The 25,889-nt window shown below is 40.4% G+C and overlaps 1 protein-coding gene across 9 annotated transcripts in view; it reads left to right on the forward strand.

Annotated features, from left to right (window-relative positions):
* LOC101676863 (LIM domain containing preferred translocation partner in lipoma) overlaps window positions 1-25,889 on the forward strand; it is a 655,863-nt gene that overhangs the window by 140,934 nt on the left and 489,040 nt on the right. For 7 of the 9 annotated variants that reach the window (XM_045088086.1, XM_045088092.1, XM_045088091.1 and 4 more), the window contains 2 exons: window positions 10,528-10,659; window positions 18,801-18,864. The gene's annotated coding sequence lies outside the window, so the exon portion shown is untranslated. Of the gene's footprint in view, window positions 1-10,527; window positions 10,660-13,141; window positions 13,194-18,800; window positions 18,865-25,889 lie in introns of all 9 variants that reach the window. The other 2 variants (XM_045088088.1, XM_004745237.3) reach the window with 2 other exon arrangements.

A 25,889-nucleotide genomic window follows, 5' to 3' on the forward strand; every position in this document is an offset into this window, starting at 1 on the left:
AAGAAAAACTGACTTTTGAGAGAGAAATTTGGGGAGAAAAAAAGGTATCCTGATTTTTTGAAAAGAACTTTTCCCAGGATAGGCTGTACAGTTTCTCTGACACTTGGGATGGGAACTAAAAGGTCTGGACACATTGAATCTCTGAAAGCCCTGTGAATGTGTTGGCTGAGCTTTTTTCCTTCTTAGCACAGATGGAGAAGCCTTTTTGTTATTTTTTTTCTTTCAGTAAAATAGAGCCAATATAATATCTGAAACCTCCAACCATAGTTTGGGGAGATGATTCTCTGTCTATTGCTGGTCCAAATATAAAATAAAATTTTTAAAAATTAGCAAAAACACAAATTTTTCAACTATAATTTTTTTTTGGCAAAATTGGCCTTTGTCATTCTATTCCTTTATTTATAATTAAAAAAATTCTTTAATTGAGCTAATTCCTAGCTTCCAGTGAGTCTTTTAACTAATCAAATGCATTTGAAATACTTTTTAATTTATTACAAGAGCAAGACAAAGCAGGAAATCATTTTATGTAATGTCTTTTCTTGTCGTTTTTTAGTTTGTCAGCTCTTTTTCCTGATGGACTTTTGGTTTGGCTGGAAACAGCCTTGGGTATTCATCCCAGGTAATGTTTACCATGTTGCTGTTGGTGAGTTACAAAAATAGTAACTAGTGATAGTAACTGGTAACAGAGTCCCTGTATGCCTTCACCTAGCTTCCTCTAATAGTAATATCTTACATAACCAAATACATTTGTCAAAGCCAAGAGATTATCATTAGTACAACACAGTTAATTAAACTGTAGTTGCATTAGAATTTCTCCAGTTTCTCCATTAATGCCTTTTGTCTCTTCCTTGGTGTCCAGCTTAGGATACAACTCTGCGTTTATTCATTGTGTCATTTTAGTCCATTTCTGTCTGTAACTTACTCAACTTTTCCTTGTTTTTCATGATCTTGATACTTTCTAATGTACTGGGCAGGTATTTTGCAGAATGTTCCCCAGTTTGAGTTTATCTGATGTTTTCTCATGATTAGACTAAGGTTGTGGATTCCCCCCCCAAACAGGAAGAACTGCTATTTATATATTATGTGTAATATAACATAAACATGGAAATATACATAAATATTTTATGCATTTTACATATAATACAGTTATTAAAATTAGTTTTTTGATGAATATTTGATTGCATGCAAAAAGTGTTCATAATAAATTTAAGTGAAAAACATAGACTCAAAATTATCATTCCAATTTTTTTAAAAATTCATTTTCAGTGTTCCAGAATTCATTGTTTATGTACCATACCCCGTGCTCCATGCAATACATGCCCTCTGTAATACCCACCACCAGGCTCTCCCAACCCCCAACCCCCTCTCCCCTCCAAAACTCTCTGTTTGATTCTCAGAGTCCTCAGTCTCTCATGGTTCATCTCCCCCCTCCAATTTCAGCCAACTCACTTCTCCTCTCCATCACCCCATGTCTTCCATGTTATTCCTTATGCTCCACAAGAAAGCGAAACCATATGATAATTGACTCTCTCTGCTTGACTTATTTCACTCAGCATAATCTCTTCCAGTCCCGTCCTTGTTGATAAAAAAGTTGGGTATTCATCCTTTCTGATGGAGGCCTAATACTCCATAGTATATATGCACCACATCTTCCTTATCCATTCATCCATTGAAGGGCATCTTGGTTCTTCCCACAGTTTGGTCACTGTGGCCATTGCCGCTGGCCATTGGGGTACAGATGGCCTTTCTTTTCATTACATTAAGACCACCATCCAGGCAAAATGCCCTTCTTAGGGATTCATATCAGGAAGTACATGATATTAACCTAAGATGACCTATTACAGAGATGTTCACCTTACTGGTGATCAGTTTTGTTTTGTTAGGTCTTAACTAACGACCATTTGTCTGAGATTATTAACATTCTGACATTTTTGCAAATTAGTGGTGACAGTTGCTGACTAGTCTTCAAACCACTAGCTTCATTGCAGTGGAGGGCCAACGTTCTCAAGGGAGGCAGCTCCCACAGCTCAATTAGGGAACATGGTGTGGACCTGAAGCCCGTGTTTGGGTTTGCCAATCTGTCCTTCTGTCTTAACCCTGGGGGCCTGCCTGAGGGAAGACCTGAGCTACAATGCTGGCTTTGTGTATTCTTACCCAGGGAATATACAGGGATCAGGACCTGCTTTAGAAATCAGATGTCCAGCAGAAAGGAGAACACTAAGGAAAGAAGGTGGAAGTGAGAGGTAGAGCTTGTCTATCTCTCCTACGGACTTCTAGAGATGATCCTTCCTTTGATTATTATAGTGTCTTGGATGCCAGCCATTTACTGGTCAGATAGAAGTAGTCCTCTTCCTGTATGAAGGAAGTATGGAGAATGATGGAGGGAGAGCTCTTCGTCATTTGACGAGGGAACAGAATCTCCCATATCCATGGACCAAAACCAGCATCCCAGTGGGTAGAGCGGCTAAGCTGCCATTTTGTTGGTAGTGATCCTGGTCTTGTTTGGTTCTCTTCATCTTCACATTCGGGGTGGGGCCATTTGCTAGCAGTGTCCTGCAGTCTCTCGGTCGTGAAATTTAAGATTGAAAGACATAATTGACAATACTGGGTGGGTTGGCTCTGCCTGTGGGAATCTATGTGTCTTGATGTGTGTTGTAAAACTTGTTTGTCTCCACCAACCATTTTGCTTTGTTCACTTACTGGGAGGTACGAGTTGAGGAGAGGCTGGGGACATGTTATCCCATGGGATGGCTCATAGCCATGTATGACCAGTGACCACTTGAAATGTGGTTAGTGCCACCTGTTAAAAGAATAATATTCTGTATGCATTTGTGAAGTAAATCTTTTTCTATTCATTTTATTTTATTTTATTTTCCTACTAGAACATTTAAAATTGTGTATGTGGCTCACATTATATTTCTCTTGGATGGTGGTGTGAGCCTGGGAAGAATATGGAACACAGTAAATTGACCTTGTGTTCTTCTCTGAGTTCTAATAATGTTGGCATTAAAAGGAAAAGCTTCAACAGTCATAATTTTCATTAAAAAAAAAATCTGATTCAGAAGAATTGGCTCATTTTACATTATTGCTTGGACTGGAGAAGAATCTGACATTTGGTATTTTCATAATTGAGAACATAACTTGCTGACTTAAAAAAAAAAAATCACAACATTTTGTGCTTGGCCTTAGGTACCAGACTTTGAGCTTTTTGAAAATAGGGATAGTGTCCTTTTTTCTTTCTACCATCCTTTTCCCTGAAACCACACATTAGCTAGCACATGAAGGTGGTTAGCTGGCATCTATTGAGATACAAAATAACTTTTAAAAAAGTAAACCTTAAGAAACTACCCTATATTTATGGTTAGAAGAGAGAAATAGCTACGTTTATAACCTTTTTTCCTAAATCAGCCACCAGAATTAAAGAACATTGATCCAAGTGTTTATTTACTTCTTGATTTGATTACCATTCTCATCAGGTGTCCCTGTCAGCTCTGCTTATGATAAAGAATCTTTTCAAGATGCTTAACCTCATCACCCATGTGGGGAAGGGGAGACAGAAAAGGATGCTGCTTACACATAGTGATCCTCGCCTTGTTCAGACAGTGTATCTAAGGCCCTGAAGATTGGATTCTTCTTAGTATCTCTCCTGTTTGATCCTTTCTAACATCTACCGATACAGTGGAGGGCATGGGAATAATAATGAGAGGTGAGTTTAAGCTTGACCTATATTAACTTTTCACCTTTTTAAAATTTTTATTTTACTTCACAATGAGCCAGAGCCCATGTGAACCCAGGACTTACAGGCCCTCAGTCTTCATTTTAGGTACTGCCCTGATTTGTTCTTCTTTGGGCAAGCCCTGGAGCTGGGTCAGGGGACAGTCTTTGCTGGATGTTATTTGGCCAGAACCCTGTGCTGGGAAATCAAGAGCTTCTATGATTCCACGTTAGGCATGATTCTAACTGATTCCTGAATCCAGCTGTAGTCAAGACCATGTCGCCTTGGTCAGGGGAAAGCGTTCTAGAGTCTGCGATGGGTTTGTTGCTCATGTCTCCTATAAAAGGCCCCTTGAAAGAGCCCTTTTGGTTACAGACAGCCTTATTTCTAAGAAACACTTGAAGCTTTGATTCTTCTGCAGAACAGCATGGAAGATCCGGGTTCTCTTGGAGATGTGTTCAGGACAGCTATAATGAGTTCAGAAAGGATTGGCCTTGGAGTGAGAAGGCCTTTGTTTACTTTCTGACTGCTTGTTGGATTCTAGACAAATAACACATCATCTCTGAGCCTTAATTTCTTCATCTGTCCAAATTGGACAATATCTGCTTCCTGGGGTGGTTGTGCGTTGATATAAAGGGAGTGCCTATTTTAGGGACCGATCCTTAGGCTTTATAAACACTAAAAGAGTTGTTTTTTTTTCACATGTGTCTTGTGATTTTGTGGGTGATAGACCAATAGCCATCTTCTGTCTTCATTTTGGAGGTGAGGAGGAGGAGGGTATTGGGTAACTGTGTGGTAAATTCCACTTTAATTCTAGCTTTGAGAAAAAGAGCAGGGAGAATGTGGTAAGCAATTGCTTCTAAAAAGCTCGGACTAAAAGCACTTGATGGATTTGTGCCGGCTTCCCGGTAGACTCATCTCTGCACTGCCCGCATAGCACAATTAATAGTTATTACTCAAGAAGGAACAAATAAAAAAAAAAGCGAGAGCAGGCATAAAAACATCCTTTCATCTTCCTGATGATGGTCCCCTCTGTCAGGTTGGTGGAGCCATACCTGTGAATCATCCTGGGAAAGCACAGTGTGGGTGATTAGAAGGAAGATCTTGTGGCTCATTTCTTACCCACTTCCTGGGCTGGGGAAATGTCTCAGCTCATCTTTCTTATCTACTGATGTCTTGTCAATATCTACTACCGTTCCCCATGCATCTTCACAAACAAGGGCCTCTTTCTTACTCCAGACCATCACTGTGTAGAGAGCCAGTTCCTCTCTGTGCAGACACAGTGGTAAAGTAAATATAGATTAAAGCTGAGAAGAGAAAAATGGGGCCACGGAAGAGTCCTGGAGAAGGGGTACAGAATAGAGCTCTTGTCTGAGCAGGAGCATAAAAATGCTTAAGCTACGTTTGCGTTAGGAAGCTATGACATGAGTCACAGTTCTGCCACAGAGCAGCCACTTGACCTTGCATACTTCCCTCTTAAGCTCCTAGAGTCCATGTATCAACTTTTGCCACTTACAGTCTTGTAGATTAGTCAGAGGCCAAGGAAGCCCTGACTTTGAGGATGGATGCCCCAAGTGGGCATCCGATTCTCCCATAGATGCAACTTGTTAGGCAAAATGGAGGTTGAGGTAACAGATTTTACGGTTTGTTCCTGTGTTTGAATCTGACTGAAGCAGGAGTGACTCTGGGTGAGCTACACCATGGCTCTGAGTTTCACTTTTGTCATCTATGAGATAGGAATAGGGTTGTAGGAACTGGAGATCATACATGCTGTGATGCATTTGGCACTGAATAAGCTCTCAATAAGAGATTGCTGTTATTATTGTTCTTATTATTATCTGTCACCACAGTCGTTTCCTTGGCCCTCTCTCATAGGGATAGACTGTCGCCAGGGGCAGTATTCATTGTGAAAGTGGTTTGCGCTAGATAGATGGAAACTATCTGCACAGTGAATAATGCAATTAAAGAAAGCTCAAGATCAGTTCCACCATCTTCTTTATTTTTGCTTATGGGTTATTTGTCGTCAAGTCTTGGATTGTATCTTTTTTGCTACCACTCTTGGATTTTCCCCTTCTTTTCTATTTCCACCGATTATTCTTCTAAGCTGAACTCTCATTGCTTCCTGCTGCTCTGGGGTTCCTGCCTCCAGGCTCTCCTAGAACCCCGGTTCTAAACTGTGTGGTTCCTGGGCTTGTGGCACCCCCAACAAGCCTCCCAGCTTGCTGGAAATACAGCATCTCAAGTCCCACCCAGACCTGTGGGATCAGGGGCATGTTTGCCACCATGCTATAGGGCTTCCATCCACATGCTTAGCCACTACTTGTGTGTTCTGCCTTTGGGCTGTTCCCTATTTCTGGTTGCTCTAGTACCTTTATTGCCAGAGGTGGTCGAGAGGGTAATAAGCATGGGGCTGTGGAAAAGCACTAGAATAGGAGAATAGTGGCTCAGTCTGTCACCATCCATTACCTTGACTGCGACAATAGTCTCTGAAATGGTTTCTATACTTTTATGATTTCCCTTTATTGCCCTTCTCTACACCACAGGGGGAGATCTTCTAACGTTGTTAATTGGATTGCATCTCACCCCCACCATACATTGCCTTCCATGGTATCTAGAAACATTCAGAAGACCTTCTTGTAGCTCACAAAGGTGCTGTGAGGTGGGCTTTCCTTATCTCCCACTCCGTAATCATTTCATTCAGTAGGGTTTTGTCCTGTGTGTAAGCCAATTTTGTTCCCACTTGACCTTCTGATTCTGCAAATGGTTGGCTTGGACTCTTCATTCTAGGGTCAGTACAAGTATCTCCTTGGAGAGATCTTCCTTAACCTGTAGCTAAAGTAGCACACCTCTCCGCTCCCCATTTCTTTCTCCCTTTATCTTGCTTTATGTTTTATAAAACACTTGAGGTTCTCTGGAAGTCTGGTTACCATGCCTTTGTTTTTTTTTTTTTTTTTTTTCCCTTATTGGGCAAGCTCATTTGGTGGGAGCTGTCTTAGTTAAAACAGTGTTGGTGATGACTTGCTGAGTGCTCCCTACGTGCTAAGCACGGTCTTAATGCAGTCTAATGGATCAGTTTGTTTGGATTATTTCATTCTCTTTAATGGATTCTTTGTTTCTGTCTTTGTCTTCCCTTCGTCTTAGGATGTCAGCTCCCAAAATGTGAGGATGGTATCTATTTGTTGGTCCTCTGTTCCTAGCCTATATAGAAGGTTGCCCCAGCACAGGCAGAGGAGTAGTGCTCAGCAAATGGTTTTTTAGGGGATGTGTGGACCCCAGAAGGTTATTGCTGGGGAATGGGTCTACATAGAAGGAAAAAGAGAGAGACCCTCATCCCCTGCTCAAGGAGAAAATAGCCTTAAGTACATCGTTATCTTTAGTCTAAGGGAGCAGACGTTGGAATCGGAGTTGGGATTTGCTGTCGCAACCTTGGGTAGTACAGAAGCAGATCCTGACAGTCTAAGAGAGGGGTTTTCGAGTGGCGCCTTAATGAGAACAAGTCGTTGTTAAACTCTTTAAGTCTGGTGCGTAGCGCGGTTGGAAATACAGGGCCTTATGACTTTTACGTTCTTTGCGCGCACGCTGTCGATGTGCGTATGTGAGCCTTTTATTATTATGGACTCAGCCGGCAGTAACCATGGTGAGTAGACCTATCACACAGCATTTTTTCTGAGTCAGTTTAAAATGCTGACAATTAAATATACCGTACTCTTTTAAGCGATCCATCAGTCTCCCTTGTTGTCATGGTGACCGGAGTATATTTAGAAATGTGACAAGTACACTGAGTTCAATTGCACTTTTGCCAAAACATAGTTTTGCAGCTAAAATTGAATTTCCTGATTGAAGATCCAAGTGCTGTTAAGGGGGCATAATCGTTTCTATACATTATTCTGGAAGCATAACTTACATCATTCTATTAAATCAGCAGTTAAAGTCTTATCGGGCTAGTAAGATACTGACACTTGAGTGGTTGTGTGTGGAGTTGATGAGGAAAAATAAAGGTGGCATCATGTTTTTTCCTTTAAAAATGAAATTGGGCCTCAGCAGTGTAACTAGTTTAATGATTAATTCCCTTATATCTTTATAAAGAAATTGTAGGTAAGCACGCATGGTTCTATTCTTCCAAATTATATTTTTAATTGAAAGAAATTTATTAAGCACCTCCTCTCTCCTACATGCAGTCTATTCTTAGCAGTATGAGGGCATCTCTTTTGCTTTTGGTTTGACCTCGGGTTGATGAGCATCCTTATTTCCCCCAGCCCTGTTCCTGCTGGACTTTACGTGGGGTAAAGAGATGAAATGAACATGACCTTTTGCCCCTGGGGGCTGGGGGTAAGGGAAGATGAAAGTCCCCTCTCTTGTCTGATCAAGAACTAGGTCCAGATTCTCCCTCCCTGTCCTTTGACCTGTCACCACAGTGCCTGGAGAGTGATGTTGGGGAGGCAGTCCTTGCTCGGTCCACTACCAGAAGCTGGAGGAACTTAAGCAGTGCCTGGTCACTGTGACCACCCTGCTTCCCTTCCTGACCAAAGATAGATTATTTTCACTTTGGGGATGAGGAGTGAGGACTCCTGGATACTTTTGCTTCTGAGTTTTCATGGAGCTGAATGTGTCGACAAGTGGGGTAGATTTTGAGCCCCTGATACTATATGGTTCAGTTGTGTTTATTTCTTTCATGTACATCGCAAACAATGAGAGATATCTTAGTTATCATAACAATGGGTAAGATTTCCTGAGTTTTTTTCCGTTCAGTATGCTAGGCATTGTGTGTTGTAGGGTTGGATTTATTTATATATTAGAGAGAAAGAGAGAGAGAAAGAGAGAGAGAATGAGCAGAGGAAGAGGAAGAAGCAGGATTGGGGTACCTGATCTGGGGCTCGAATCCCAAGATCCTAGGATCATGACCTGAGCTGAAGGCAGATGCCTAACTGACCGAGCCACCCAGGTGCCCCTGTAATAAGGATTTTAATGGGTCATTTCAGTGGAACTACACAATATATCTTATGAAGTAGCTCTGTTGCCATTCTTATTTCACATTAAAGGAACAGATGCAGAGAGATTTTGTATTTTGTTCGAGAGGATGCCCCAAATAGTCATGGAGTCTGAATTCTGATCTAAGTGTCCTCTTAACCGGTGCCTGCCCCACAGAAGGCATACAGTAGATATTTGTTACTAATAAGGGGCCTACTCCGAGAAGTCGCACAGATGTTTCAGTGCTTCCAAACATTCACGGATGTGGCCGCTATGTAACGGTGGACAGGAGCAGGGTCCGAAGGCATTGCTGAGCCACTCTGTGTCTTCCCTCGTGGTTTAGAAGCAAAGGAGATTGATACTGGGCTGGAAGGGAGCATACCTAAGTCACATCCAAGTGCTTTGGGTTTGGTCTCAGGATCTGTTTACATTCTTTAACATGAGTTTTTGTTTATTTGGATGATAGCTAATGATATTCATCTTAGAAATTAAAACAGAAATAGAAAGTATTTGAAAGAAAAATGTTTGAAAATGAGTACATTTTCAAAAAAATAGTGAGAAAAATGTCAATTTGTCACAACATATGCTTTGATTAAAGTTTATAAAGAAAATCCTGAAGGAATTTACCAAAGGACTGGAAGAAGAAGTAGAAAAGATGTAATTATGGGTTTCCTTTTTTAATATTACACCAAAACTTGACAAGTGGTGGTTCCCTAATGTGAAAGCTGAAATTGTTTCACTAAACTTCTTTATACTGTGTTACATTAAAATCCATTGGTCTGATATTCACTTTTTTTTTTTTTAAAGATTTTATTTATGAGAGAGAGAGAGAGGGGGAGAGAGCCAAGCACAGGCAGACAGAATGGTAGGCAGAGGCAGAGGGAGAAGCAGGCTCCCTGCTGAGCAAGGAGCCTGATGTGGGACTCGATCCCAGGACGCTGGGATCATGACCGGAGCCGAAGGCAGCTGCTTAACCAACTGAGCCACCCAGGCGTCCCCTGATATTCACTTTGAATTGATCTCCACCTCTGTAACACCGCAAATTGCTCATTTGGAAATACTGGCTCGCTTTAATTTTCCAGATGTTGACAAGTTTCGTTCTATAACAACAACAAAATCACATTCATTAATATCACCACTGCTTTCATCAAAAAAATATTATTGTTATATGTATTTATAATTATCATATATTATTATAAAATTATTAAGAATATACCAAGTATACAATAATAGTAGATGCAAGGTTTTTAAAATTACGATTTTTACCTTAAAACTGATTTTTATCATTGGCAACAAATTCTGTTAATTGTTTTCCTTGAAATGATGGAATCTCTTGGTTTATTTTTGAGCCAGTGTCTGGCAATGTGAAGTCTGAATGACCACAGTTTGTCAGTCATTCTTTCAAATAAAAGTGAATGTTCTATGCAAAGAGCTGTTGGGTTAGCTGTTGATTTGGACAGTCATACAAGTGCATTTCTCGAAGATGACCATTATTGTTCAGGGTTTAGCAGAAGTTCTTTGTGCCTACTTTATATTTTGTCACGTGGGATACTAGTGAGACATGTGCTCAGAGATTGAGTTTCATAAAATTAATCATGTTTAGTGCATGGCAGAGCGTTATAAATGGAACTAGCTCCATCTCCCCTTTCCTGTGGGGACCTGGTGGTGAAACGTACAATGGCTCTCAGGACATTTTGGTGCCACTGCTCGATTTGTGTTACGACTTTGGCCATTTTTACCCTCTCTTGATTGCTCTTGCCCCATCAGTGCCAGTGTCAACACTGAAGAACACTCATCATAGGCATTGAGAGCCACTGATCTAATCCTGTCTTTTCGTTTTTTAGGCGAGCAGAGCCGAAAGGGGCCTAGCCAGGACCGCAGCACTGGTTAGTGGCACAACTTGGACAAGAACCCGGTTATTAGTGAATTCCTCTTTTCTTCTTTTGATTTCCTGTGCCAGTTTCAGGAATCTCAAGGTAGATGTTTCTGAACTTCTTTTATGAATATGGGATGTCAAATATATATAATTATTAAATTTATTTGGGAAGATTTCCATACACACACACACACACACGCTCGTTTTTATTTATTTATATAAATATATAAATAACATATATTTATATAAATAAATATATAAATATATATAAATATATATAATTCTATATAAAATATATATAATTCTATATAAAATACACACACACACACACACACACACACACGTGTGTGTGTGTGTGTATGTATATATTATTTTCTTATGAAGCCCTTGGCGTATTTTCCCCACTCTGTGCTCAGCCCCGTACCATGGCCCTCTTTTCCCACTCTTTGTAGTGACCACTGCTGCTCTTTAAACAGAAAGGGTTTTCTGTTTGCCAAGACCTGAGAGAAGTTGAAGGAGTGGTTCAGTGCTTGTTCATTTTCCGGTTTAGAGTTTCAGCTTTGTTGGGGGAAAAAGACTCAGGGACTTTGGGCTGAAGTAGCCACTTCCTTCTTCACCTGGCTTAGCTCAGAGTCCCGGGAAAAATAACTGCACACACACCTGTTCTCTTATCTGTCACGGTGAATTCACGGTGAATTCATCTTGCTGGACGATCCCTGCCTCCCACTTCTTTACTAGAATCCTCTCCCCTCCCTTTTTCTTTTCTATGGGAGGGAGGTTGTCCAATAAAAATTACCCTTTGCTTTCGTTCTTACAGATGTTAATATTTTATGTGATCTGTTTTCTTCAGTAAAAACTGGTCAGACTGACACTGTGATGGTGGATGCTGGGAAAGGCCATAGCGCCCGACCCAGATACCACGTTTTCTCTTCAGTCCCCCTCTCTTACTTACAGTAGATTTTGGGAGGATCGGGGTGAGACAGGTCACAGTGTACGAAAATGAGTGAATCTGGCTGACTATAAACTTTGGGCCAGTGTACTCTCAAATGGATTCTTCTCTCATTTTCCAATATGTTGAGTTTTCTTTTGTGAGATCTCCTTTGTTCCTAGTTCTCATTCAGCATTTCATTGCTCTCTCCCACCTGTCAGCTATTTTGCCTTTTTGTTTTGTTTTGTTTTGACTTTGTTTTCTAACATTCTTCTGCTTCCTCCATGGCTATCTTGGTTACCGGAAGTGAGTTCTGATGTGTTCTTCGGTCACCCTATGAATCAGCTCTTCCCTACACTTAGGCCTTCCATGACTTCCTTTTCTTTGCTTCCGTGTGGACCATTTAGGTTCTTCTCTTTCTTTCTGAGACTTCGGTTGTGGCTCCGTCTAGCCATTTATGAGGCTCATGTACTATGTACCAGAAGTTCAGGTTTAACTCTTTCAAATGCGTTTTCTGCCTGTCTTATGTGTGGTGCATCCTGGCCTCTCCATGGAGGTGCTGAGTGGGCACTCTTTTCACCCAGGGTCTCCTTTTTAAAGGCTGTTCTTCAGATTGGTATCTGGAGATCTGAGCTGTTGTTTATCTCTCAGCACTGGGCAGCTAAATCTCTGAAGCGCAGAGCTGCAGCGGCCCATCCTCTGATGCTGACTCCCTCCCACTGCCGGGGTGCTACACACACCTTCCCTGACAGATGGCCATTGAGCCTCTACTTGAGCACTTCCAATTCTGGGGGAGACCATTTGTTCTACTGCTGGATGGCTTCATGTTTAAAGTTCTCCTCTGCATTGTTCTGAAACTGGAGTTTTCATGGTTTTAGCCCTAAGAGTTCTAGCGCTGTGTATTTTGCAAACGTGTAGGGTGTCTTATACATGACCAGTCCTCTGATTCTCAAGGGTAGCTTTGAGTCCTCCATCCCCTTCGCTGCTTGCTATGTCTCTCTTAGGATTGCAGCAGGTGTGGATGCTTATATTCTTTATGCTCAAGCCCCTCCCCTCGAGGTCCACATTACTTTCTAGATTTCTGCCATGACTTCTACCTCTAAAGTTCTCTTTCCAGCCTACTTCTCTGTTAGACATGGAAACAGTATGAGTCTGTGGGTCTAAAAGCTGGGATATGCATAGGGAAATAGTCAGTGATATTGTGATAGCATTATATGATGACAGCTCCCCTTGTGGTGAGCATAGCAGGATTTACTGTTGGATCACCATGTGTATCTATGGAACACTTGTGTACTTGGAACTATTGTAACATTGTGTATCAAGTATACTTCAATAATTAAGGAAAAATAGCTAGGATATAAATTCTAGTACCATAACTTACTAGCGGGGGATCTCAGCCAAATTACTTAATTATTCTGAGCCTTGGTTTATTCAGATACAAAATGTATATAATAATGACTTCTAAGAATATTTTTAAGGATTGAAGTATGCAAAATGCTTGGCTCAGTTGCAGAAATGTAGTTTGTTTAATAAATGTTACTTTTTGCTTGATTAACTCTTTTTGTTTTTAATCTTTCCAATGATTTCGTTTTTAAAAATTTTAATTCCAGTACAGTTAACATACAGGTAACGTAAAGTGTTACGTTAATTTCAGGGGTACAGTATAGTGATTCAGCAAGTCCACACGTTATTCAGTGCTCCTCGTGGTAAGTGCACTCTTAATCCCCAATGCCTGTTTCACCCACCCCCTCACCCACCTCCCTTCTGGTAACCATCAGTTTGTTCTCCATAGTTAAGAGTCTGTTTCTTGGTTTGTCTCCTTTTTTCTTTGTTCATTTGTTTTATTTCTTAAATTTCACGTGTGAGTGAAATCATAAATTTTCTTTTTCTGACTTATTTAACTTTAGCATAATACTCTCTAGCTAGGTCCATGCCGTTGCAAATGGCAAGATTTCATTCTTTTGTATGGATGAGTACTATTCCATTGTATGTATATATATATACACATACATACATATGTATATGACATATGCGTATATTTTTATATAATAAAAATACAAAAATAAATAAAAATTAAATAAAAATAAAAACAATAAAAATTAATAATATATAAATATATATAATATATATTTAGATATATGTAAATGTCAGGAAAAGCATGTGTAGCATCCTGACAGTGGGAAGGAGTCAGCATTTAAGATGGGCCACTGTTAACTCTGTGTTTCCAAGATTTAGCTGCCCAATATTGAGAGATAAACAAGAGCTCAGATCTCCATATACATATGTATATATATACACCACCTCTTCTTTATCCATTCCTCTGTCGGTGGACACTTGGGCTGCTCCTATAATTTGGCTATTATAAATCATACTGCAGTAAATATAGGGGTGCATATATCTTTTTGAATTAGTGTTTTTGTATTTTTGGGGTAAATACCCAGTGGAATTATTGGATCATATTGTAGTTAAATTTTTATGAGGAAAAATTTAAGGAATTCTCCATTCTGTTTTCAATGGTGGCTGTACCAATGTGCATTCCCACCAACACTATAAGAGGGTTTCTATTTCTCCACATCCTTTCCATCGCTTTTTGTTTCTTGTGTTTTAGATTCTAGCCATTCTGACAGGTGAGGTGATATCTCGTTGTAGTTTTGATTTGTGTTTCCCTGATGATGAGTGATGTTGGGCATCTTTTCATGTGTCTGTTAGCCATCTGGATGTTTTCTTTGTTGAAATGTCTTTTCTTGTCTTCTGCCTGTTTTTTAATTCGATTGTTTGGGTTTATTTGACGTTAAGTTGTATCAGTTCTTTATATATTTTGGATACTAACCCTTTATCAGATATGCCATTTGCAAATATTTTTCTCCCATTCAGTAGGCTTTTAGTTTTTTTTTATTGTTTCCAAATATTTCTCTTTATTTTTTATAGATATGAGTTGAGTTTTAGAATTCATTATTTTAAGAATTTCTCCCTGTCTCTTTCTTTCTTTCCCTATTCTTTCTAGATTTTATTCATACCTAGGATTCATACCAATCCTTAAAAAATTCTTGTTACTTCTAGATCATTTCTAGATGTTTCTATATCTCATTCATGTTACTTTGTATAGAAATTTGTATAGAAATTACCTTTTTTTCTTTTGCAAATCCTATTTTTATCTACATGAATTTATTCAACTTCTGCCTACATCTCTACTTGTATATTAATCTTTTATTATTTTTCCTGTGAAGAACATTTGTCCACACCTTTAATGGGTTAATGATGACTGGGCCATTGCAGGTTACTCAAGTCCTCATTGAACTCCTCACTCAGTAGCTTTTAGAGTTGCTTTGTTGAATAAAATATTTTAAATTAAATATTCAGTTAAATGTCAATTCAACCAACATTTACTAAACACTTCTAATAGGACATGCGTCGAGCTAGGTGCCCTAGGAATTACATAAAACACTGTTTTAATTTGTCCATGCATTCATTCATTCAACATTTTCTTGAGTACTAAAGATCAGATTCTGGGTTTGGGGTTCCAAAAACTGAGTTAGACAGGGTTTCTTACCTCAAGACACATAATCAAATAAACATATGAAGACAGGGTGGTAATTTTGGTGATCTAGAACTATATCCTACCAGGGATATGAGAAGGGCTACTTGACCAAACCTTTCTAGGTTGGGAAAAGAGTCAGGTCTAGGTTGGGATGCTTAAAAGTTGAGTAAGGGGCTTAAAGTTCATTGGAAAAATAAGACCCTACTAGGGGTTTAGATTGTGTATGGTTAATAATAAGTGGATTCTATGAAAATCAACCACCAAGTTCCATATGTTCCCCTTGACTCTCCTCCTCCCTCCAATGGTATTCATACAACATTTTTCATTCTTCTGTTTATTTTAGGGACCTTAGAACCGGCAGAATAACTGAAAGATAGATGTGATGCTAATATATATAGGTTTGCTTTTGGGAACTAATTACTGCCTGAATGCATATTTCTGCATTCCAAAGTAGCAATAATAACATAAATACATAAAAATAATCTCATGATAGTATGACATATTACAAAGTATTTCTCAGTCCATCATTTCACTTACTTCTTATAGAACAGCTTAGTGCTTGTGGGTTTCCTGAGTGTCTTAAGCACTGTTACTGATAGATAAGAGCATAAGAGTTAGCACTGAATAATTATGGATGGAGGGTTTGCAAATAATTTTTTTCTCTCTTTTATTCCAAGATGATCATGCTGTATTTCTCATTTTATGCAGATCAAAGGACCTGGTCTGCCCATAACGAGGCATCTAGGAAGGTGTCCCTTCACCACTCTGTGCCTCAGCTTGGTTACTTGTCAAATGGGAATATTGCTACTATTACTAACAGTAACACCAGCTTCACCCCACTGGATGGAGATACAGAGTAGAGTCATTAATCTGTGTGAGAACATAATGTATATAATTGGTCACAATTGTAGATCAAAATGCACCCTTTGAGTGATCAGACTGTCAGCTCCTTTAGTCAAAATGAGTTCAACTTCATTTTTACCTGTTTCTCCATGCTGTCTAAGGTAGCTTTATGTCTTCTTCTCTTCCATTTAGCCAAAAGGGACTGCAGGCACATGCTGTATGTCCTTATAATAAGCACTTGTTGATTGAATTTTTTTTTTTTTAAAGTCCTGACCTTTTAAAGTCCAGTGCTGGAAATCTATAAGCTACTTATATTTTTGCTTAGGATTCCTAAAGCCTCTCATCTAATTTCTAGATTATAAGTTCATTGATAGAACCCTTATAAATATCACATTAAGAAGCTGAGCATTACCTTTAGGCCAAAGCAATTTACTTTTTAAAAATCTGATTAATTTCAACACAATCAGCCAGGATGTCAGAAGATCTCAGTGCCTCTGATAGATGCTGACAGGTGAGGAAATTAAAATCAGGGAGGGAAGCAATTAAATACTGGCAAACATTACTTTAATGAGACAACCAAATCATTCATAAGCCAAGGAATATGTTGTATTCTTGATAAGTATCTTAGGGTGGCGGGTGAGAGAGTAGAGTGCATTTAAAAATGCTCTTTCTGTGGGATCTGATGATGGGAGTCGGGGCCTTTCTGTGTTTGTTACCTAATGCCTTTGGCCTGGTCTAACATTTCAATTGTTTTCAGAGCCAGACTTCCTAATAATCATGTTAAAGATTATGAGAGTGTTTAATTTAAGCAAATCTAGTATATGATTTAATTTAAACAAGTAAATAGTTTAATTTAAATCGATCTTACTAATCTTTTCCCTCTACCTCTACCCCTACCTAAACCTCAGGCAGACACACAAAATGCAAACAAAGTAATTTTTGACCTTTCACAGGTGGTTTAGGGACAGCTGTGGTCAAGACCTATGAAAAGAGATCCAAACAAACACATAAAAACATATTTTGTACAACTTCTAATACAGAAGATTTGGGAATTAAAGTGCTAGGAGTGGAACCGAGGCATTCATTCCCCATCCAGCTCTTCTTTTCAAGATAACACTCCCATATTCTGGAGGGACATCTGGGATCACCGTGCTCAAGAGTTAACCGTTTGTTGGCTTAGTGCAAGTTTTTACAAGGCTCTGTCATGTTGGTCATTGGTACTATAGCACTTGTAAAATATTAAGTATTCAGAGGTATTTTTACATTGGCCACAGTGATTCTGGTGTCAGTTGGTTGGAATTTGTGTTCATACTGTGAGGTTTGTTATCGCAGAATTGTGTTGGTTAAAAATTGTCCTGCGCTATGGGGGTCCGTTCAGAAGCCACTGTGGTTTGTGAAAAACGTACTGGAGCAGTTCTTTCTGCTTTCCTCATTTCTTTTATCTTTCCATTCCTTTCTGCCTTTTTCTTCTCTCTCTTTTTTTATTGGCTTCATTTGCTCCTTCCTGTTTTTCCCAAAATACAGTGTAAATTTATCAACTCTTCCATCCGAGCTCTAAGTTGACTTGGTGAGTCTTGCTTTTGCCTGTACTTTAATGAATAGGTTGAAGGTTTATAAATTGAATGCTGAGCATACAGGTTTCTTTCTTTTGGGTTGAAATTGCTTCTGAAGATGAGAATATTTTTCTTGAGAGAGGATAGGTGGTTTGATGAAGGATGCAGACCGCGAGGGTCTTGGTCAGCAGTCATAAATGCAGAGGTGGCTCAGGATGACTGGCTTTATTAACAAGATGTTCCAATGGGGTTTGCCACTGGGTCTAGTGGAGAACTCCACTGCATTAGGCAATACACCTGAGTTACTGAGGACACTAGACCCTCGAATCATCTGAAGAGGGTTGGTGAACTTCGTAGCGAGAGGCTTCAGCTTCGCTACTGCTCAGCTTTGAGACCTCTTGGAGAGAAAATTCAGGGGTGCTGGCTTCTTTGTTTCTGTGGCTTATGTTTTGAGAATTTGTCAAAGATGTTGCATCTCTGAAACTGCACTGGGGAGAGCTGAGAAAGTCTGCATGGTAACTCTGTATTGAACAGCTTCATAATGTGTCACCTTCTGGTTAGCCCACAGATATGAAGTCTTCCCTCTCTCTCTCTCTCTCTTTCTCCTTTCACTTGTCAGGAAGCAGGGCTCAATACTAAACGTGCTTTGGTTATTTTACAGTTGACTTTTGTATGGTATGTACTCCCAAATGGGAGGCTGCATCATGTAACAGAAGGGTCCTCACTGGCTCTGGTGTCAGGATTCAAGGTTATATTTTGGTCTGCTCCATATTAACCATATGATTTTGGAAGTTTGGTTTCCTTCTTGGTGAAATTGGTCATAATGGCCAATTTTTGGTCATTTGACCAATGAATTTGGTGGCCTGTGACAAGACTTTCTTGCAAGGTATCTTATATCCCATGTTTTATTCTTAATCCTATTTGAGTCCCCTATGTTCTTCTGTTGGAAGCTCCATCTCTCTGAACCTAAGGGATGAACTTCCAGCCCAAAGGCACAGACTTTCAAACGATTTGAGATGCACCTGCACATCCTTTACCTAAAGCAGCATCTCTTGATTTCTGGGATCAAGAGGACACATAATTTTTAAATTTTGAAGTGTTGTCTTTTGAAACAAACATTCTCCATGTCATTGTTAGGGGGAGGCCATGGGACATACACATAGGTAAATATCACAGTGGTTTAGAACTAGGCTTATGAATTGAAGAAATTCCCAGCCCAGATTTTGAGGTGTTGTCTTTTGAAACACATATGCTTTATGTCGTTATGAGGGGAAGCCGTGTGAAAATGTTTTTCAAAGCAAGAAACTGCTCTATATATCTGAATTTATGATAAATATAGCTTAATGCCTAAGAGTAACGCTTACCTTTTTCATTTACAGACACCGGCATTGCAGTCTGCCAAACCTTGTGTTGTCTGACCATTCCAGGAACTTGCTCTCTGAGGTAAGAGAGGATTCATATTTATGAAATGCTAATAGGCATCCTGGCGATGATGATGAAGGTTGATTTTACAGAAGAAATGCAAAAGTATTTCATGAGCACTACAACTTGAAAAAATGGCTGAAGCAGTGAACAGCCGTCCTTTTCTCTCTCCTTGATTTAATATCACCCTTTCAATTTGTAGCCTTCCTGGTTTAATACCAAAAGCACAAAAATCTGGGCAACACAGAAAATTCAGATTTTACAAGTATTTAAGTGTCTATAATGTGCTATGTACTCTTTTAAAAAAAAAAAAAAAATTATTTATTTATTTAGGGAGAGAGCATGAGTGGTGGTGGGAGGGGGCAGAGGCCGCTGAGCATGGAGACCAATGCGAGGCATGATCCCACAACTAGGAGATCATGACTTGAGCTGAAACCTAGAGTTGGATACTTAACTGACTGTGCCACCCAGGTGTCCCCATAATGTGCTATGTTCCTTTCTACTGTCTCTTTGTATCCCTAGCTAGCATTTGGCAGGAGGGCTTCTCTCTGGTTTCCTGGCCTTTGGTAGAAGGGAGTTTTTCACTATACTGTTCTGCCAATGCTTCCTGGCTCTGAAGGGACCAAACTCCGCTTGTCGTGTTTGTCACTGTCTTTTAGCTGCCTCCAGAAGATCCCCAAAACACATTATTCAGGGCTACAGTGGCAACACCAGAATCCTAAGAATACAGAAAATGAGTTCGAGGTTTTTGAGACTCAGACCCATAGTGTATACACACCCCTGTTCTGGAGGCGGGGACCAGTGCTAAGGAGGTTGGCCTTTGGCAAAAGAACATATCTGTCTGGAGTTTGTCAAGAAAACAGGGGCCAGAAAGAAATTTAAAGGAAGCATGGTGGTTGCAAAACTTGCAAGATGGGAGTTTTCTTTTGCAGCTAACCAGCCAATATTTGCACTTCCCAGTCAGCTCTGCTGGGTTCCATGTCGTCTTTGAGAAGTTTTGGGTGAAAAAGTGGTGACACCCTCGATATGGTGTTCCTAACATTGGGCCCTGTAGGATAGCAACTCTGTGGAAGATTTGATATCGGCCCTTAAAATACTGTAAATGTTTGTTTTGCTGAATATTTCAATCATGGCTTTGGTATGTTTTTACCATGATCTTGAACTGTCAGTGTGACTTTAGTTACACAGACCTTTGAAATAAATTGAAGTTTATTGTCATGCCCCATATTTGTCAGAATCAGCAGTTTAGTATCGAGTGGAAATTATGGTGTTATTAATATAACATACGTTCCATTATATCATATGTATTAACAACATATATTAATACTTTTTTTTTAAAGATTTTATTTATTTATTTGACAGACAGAGATCACAAGTAGGCAGAGAGGGAGGCAGAGAGAGAGAGGAGGAAGTAGGCTCCCCGAGGAGCAGAGAGCCCGATTTGGGGCTTGATTCCAGGACCCTGAGATCATGACCTGAGCCGAAGGCAGAGGCTTTAACCCACTGAGCCACCCTGGTGCCCCGATATTAATACTTTTTAAAATTAATACGGTTTTAAAAGCTGCTATTCACCACACACGTCACATGAGAATGTGTCATAGACAAACAAGTGGGTGATGTATGGACTGTGGAACTCCTCTGTAATTAGATCAGACAGAGCTGCTGCTTATTGTTTAGATTTTATTCTCATTCCTACAAAAGTGAGGGTTATACAAAATGGTAGTGGCTAAAAGCATAGGGATGACTCCTGCCCCTCTTTTGGTCCCTCTCTAGTCCCTAAATTACTCCTGCAAAAACTCCTTTCTAATATATTTCATGTGTTTTTGTAGATAAATCTATCAGAAAAGAATGTCATGTAGACACGTAATACTATAGTTTTTGATAGTCCTGTTAGGCAGAGATCTAAGTGGTTCATTTAGAAGCTGCGGTTATATTAACTTTTCTCCAAATGCCAGTTGTTAAATATTAATAGAGTAAGCTTGGAAACACTGTAAGTATGCCCCTGTTCTGCACGGAAACCCATCTTGAAACTATGAATAGGGGTTTAAGCAAGACTTGAAAGGTTAAGAAATAATTGCTCTTGAGAAAGAGGGATTTCATCTCTGTCTTTTCACCCGTCCATTCAGCTCTCCATCCGTATTTTGGAGGTGGGTATTGGTGGGCAGCAAAGGACCAAAACTTCTCAAATAACCTTTGGGAGGTAGAGAAGTAAGTATTCTGGGGGCATGCTGTAGAAACTGAGAATAATCTTGTGGTAATCATTGGTATCAGTGGCAGTAATGAAGAAAGAATAACAGTTTAAATAAATAATTAGACTTGACAGTAGATGTGTCAACAGGTACCCACTTAATGAGTGTAATCATGTTTTTCTCTGCTTCCAGCGTTGATCCACTGACTGTGGTGTGTTCCCTGTTCCATTTCCAAACCAAATCTATTTAAAGCTGCACTTCATGGAATCTGAAACAGTATACCCTGTTTACTATTTAGAGCTGATACCCAATGTTCTTTAATAGGCAAGATCTGTACTTGAACAAGAATAGGCTTCTGGCCTGCTGGAGACCGCTGATGATCCTTGTTTTCCACAGGGTGATTCATTAGCGAGGATGAATAATACTGAATTAATTACCATGGACTTGTCTATATTGCTAGAGTGAATTTTTTATTATAATTTGATGGAAATGGCCCTAGTCTACCTTAAATCCATTTAACCAGTTGCTGCTTTATGAGGTGGAGATAGAGGCAGGAGTGATACATGAAATCATTTCTGAGTTACCTGGGTAGAATAGCATCATTTTGGGGGAGTGGAGCCATGTGTTTTATTTTGTGCTGTGCAAACCAAAAGTCATGAGAATCTGGTTCTGACCCCAACTCTGGCTATGTCACCTTGGCCAGTCACTTTCTCTCTCTAGGGCCCATTTCAGCATCTAACAACAGGTGGAGTTGGACCTGTTGATCATGGCATGACTTCTAGTCAAATGTCCTATTGTCTGTGATTTTTATTTCTTAGCCAGTCTTTTCTTTCTCCTGCTGTCACTTTTCTGAAGTCCTAGGTAAGTCTTAGGACCCTGTGACAGAGCCAGTGCTTAGAAATAGGTATTTGTCTATTAGCTTTGGATCTTCTACATATCAGAAGAGCAGTTCATGATTTGGATTCTGTCTATGCCATAGTGGGGTGTGTATACACTGGCCATCCCTTACCTCCAGCAACATTCAGGTTCTGGTTAGGAAGGAAGAAAACAAGTCCATCTTCCTCCATGTTTCTCTACTCCATCATCTGGGTCTCATTTTGAGAGGGTCTGGGAAACTTAACCACTGGTTAATGTCGTTGGGGTCTTCCGTTAGATTTTTCCAGGTTGAGTCCCTGACCTGTAAGGAGAGGTCAGAATGTCAAAGCCGGAGGGAGGGGACTCTTAAGAACCAGTCTAGCCAAATTCCCTTATTAGAGACTGAGACTTGGGGTCAAGGAAGGAGTCCAGTTTGTCTAAGGTATTAGTGGCAGATCCTGGTCTAGACTTTTCATCTGACTCCATAGTTCTCTCTCTGTTTGAGGAGAGAGGTCTCTTTTTATAAATTCTCCTTTCTTGTCCCACTATTTAAAGAGCCATTGTGTGGCAGTGCAGGAGTACGAGATGCTTTTAAAGCAAAAGTGGATTTCGGCCATTCTTGTTAATTCCGTGGGGCAGTGGAGTAAGAGATTCTGGCTGGCTTCTGCTGTCTGTGTTTTATTAGGACATTGTGGATTCCCCTGCAGCCCTTCCTGTAAGAGATTACTTGACCCTGACATCACCTCTGTTTCCTCCACCCGCCTCCTGCCCTTTTTTGATCCAGTGAGTTATGGGAGGCTGAGGAGGAGCTCTTAGCTGGCTGTTTACTGTGCATAGTTGGGAGCATTAATAAAGAAAAGACAGATGAAGGATTAATAAGGAAGAGGACAGGAGAGTAATAGCCAACACAGTGAAATCTAGTTCAAGGCCTGTGATTCCCAGGTGCAGCGCTACACAAGATTAATGGCAGCATCTCTCATTCTTTCAGACCGTCTCTCTGCCTTGTTCTTATGGGACTGGGCTGGACTGAGAAGCAGCTGGAGTGATCTTTGCCAAAACCAAACTCATGTGTTCATGAGATTTCCAGGTCCAGAGGAGGGAGTTGAAATTATCCATCATTTAGGAGTCCGTTTAGAGGACACTGGATCTAAGCACGTATTTTGGACCTTCTGATACTGAAATACAGAGTGTGAAAATCATTTTGCCAAGTCTGAAGTTCAAATTCTGGCTTTAATTAATTTGCTTTGACTCCAGTGAAGCCATGACCTTGCCCTGAACCTCAGTTTCTCCATCTATGCGATGGGAGGAGACGGAAGTGAAATAGATGATGTCAAAATTTCTCTCCATTCTGATTTCCATGAATCTCTGGTTAGCTCCTGGTCCCACAGCAATGTGCAACTGAGCCAGGTCTGGAATCCAGCACCGCCTTTCTCTTGGGTTTGCAGTGCTCATTATCTTAACTTTCACTGCTCATGGAGGTTCTAAACAGTGTGTTTGCCTCCCTCAGCTTTGAAATATTAAAATCACCCCCCCCCCGTGGGAAGGTCTCTTTTTGTCAAGGGACTTGCCTAAGGTTTTTTAAGGTGTTTTTTAACTCTTGTGTGATGCCTGTGTGTGTTGGGGGGGGGGTAGGCGGCAGCGTAGGGAAGATGATTATGGAATATTAAAGAATTCAGGTAAATCTATGAAATAGTTAGAAAATGCACATCTGCATAGAATGTTGGCTATAATTTTAGGAGGCTTCTAGGGCTTCTGAAGGACAGTGTAGATTCTAGATTAAGCAGAAGGCATTCTTTGATAAGGAAGGCCCAAGATGACATTTGGCTACATTTCCTGTTGCTGCTGGATTTTTTGTAGTTCACCTGTGGTTCTCCTCGGAGCCTCAGCCTCGTTTATGAGCGTGACCTGCACAGTTCAGTGTCTCAAACTGTTGAGTGATATTGAGACTGCTGTCACACAAACATTGAGACTGCTGTTCTGCTTGCTTCACTCACTCTCACTCACTCAAACTACTTCTAACCCAGATTCAGTAAAGGATAGCCATTTTTATATATTATTTCACTTAATCTGGCAAAACAGAAAATTATTTTTTTTGTCCATTTTTCGTGTACAGAAGCTGAGGTCAGAGTGATTGAGTAATCTGTCCAGTCATATAGCTAATAAATAACAAAGTCTGGATTCCAATCCAGATCTGGTCCCAAATATGTGAGTGCCTCTGGGGAGTCATACTTAATATGCATAGGGGACAATGAAAATTCTAGAAACCATAGACATCTCAGGTAGAAAACGGTCTGTGGGCCCCAGAGGAGTGCAGTCCATGTGTGCTGTGGGAGTTCAGAGAGGGACAAGATCACATATCCTGAATCATGATAATTTATTAATTAAATGCTTATCTGGCACCTCAAGGCAGACTAAAACATGTTGGACAGTTGTATAAAATGCACTGTAAATAGCTTTTTTTTTTTCCTTTTTCTTCAAGCTCTGTCAGGTTAGTGGTCTCAATTTCTTCATTTTTGTCGGTGAGATGAGGAAGAGACAAAACAGATTAGAGTCTCAGTACCCTAATAGCTGTGAGTTATCAACTGGATTGGAATGTCAGTGCTTTGGGGAATCTGCGTATTATTTTCTCTCTGTTAGACTGAGCGTGGGATTTTTTTTTTTAACAGAGATAGACTTCTGACCGTGCACGAATCAGCACAAATGCAGATGTGAGCAGCTAGAATTTGGATCGTGCCAAAATATAATGTCTGCCACATGTGTGAAGCTAATGCTTCCTGCTCAGTGACCCCCTGTGAGTGGACCTGGGAGCTCTGAGAGTGAAAGGTGGTGTCAGAGGGTTGGAGAGGCCCCAGAGATTGTCAGGTGCCATGTCTTCACCTCACCTGTGGGGAAACGGAGGCAGAGGAAAAAGCAGACTTCATACCAGCCCCTGTAGTAGTGTCCACCTAAGATTTTCTGTCTTCCACTGCCTGATGCACAGAAGATAGACTCGATAGGCCAACACACCTGGATTGGGAATCCAGTGTTCTTAGATGCGTGACCTCTGATACATGACCTGATTTCTTTGGGTCTCGGTTTTGTTGTGTGTCGAATGGAAATCGTACTGCCAGGACCATACTGCCTGGACTCTGGCGAGGACAAGTTCATGTGGTGGCATGATGGTTAACAGGACTGGTAATGGCCATCGTAGCCTGAAGAGAAAGGCACCCTTGTCCTGCTTCTCCAGATTCTACTTCTGATTTCATCTTGGTACCTTGTAGGCTCTGGCTTCTCTCAAAGTTTGGTCTGAAGACCAGGGGCATCAGCATCACCTGGGAGCTTGTTAGAAATGCAGACCTCAAGCCACACTGCAGACCTCCTGAATCAGAATCTGCATTTTAACAAGATCCCCAGGTAGTTCCTATGCTCATTAGAGCTGGAGAAGCATTGTTTTATGCCTGAGATCAATGTCAAGACCATTGGCCATGGCCTGGTGCCAGTGGCTGGCATGCTGCCAGCCTTTTTTGGGGCATGCCTTCCCCATGCCTTGCGATGGCGGGAGGGAAACCTGTGAAGTGGCTCCCTGGGAATCATGGAAGGCCGGCTTGAAGGAATCCAGCAGCCTTTATCTTTTCAACGCCTTTCATTTCCTCAGAAGTACGACTCACAGGGGTCAACCTGGGATTGGATCCCAAGTCTTTCTGCTCACAAAGTCCATGTTCTTTTCATTAAACCATGATGTCTCAGTCGAGAGGCACGCTGGGCTGTGCATGTGAGAACTCCCCATTCTCCTACCGCGCTGATGTTTCCACACTGGCTGTTTTACTCCGTTACTCAATTCCTAGAGGAGAAGAATTAAAAAAAAAAAAAAAAGGAAAAAGGAAAAGAGCTTGAGTTGAAAGCCAGGATCCTGCAGCTTAATCAGTTATTTTCGTGTTTTAATGAGGGTGACTATTGTGAAATAAGTAATTATTAATTACTCAAAACTAATGAAATATTTTAGTTTCCTTGCTAAAAAAGCAT

The sequence above is a fragment of the Mustela putorius genome, unplaced genomic scaffold (genome assembly GCF_011764305.1).
Source record: "Mustela putorius furo isolate JIRA1106 unplaced genomic scaffold, ASM1176430v1.1 tig00003834_pilon_pilon_pilon, whole genome shotgun sequence".
Taxonomy (NCBI): domain Eukaryota; kingdom Metazoa; phylum Chordata; class Mammalia; order Carnivora; family Mustelidae; genus Mustela; species Mustela putorius.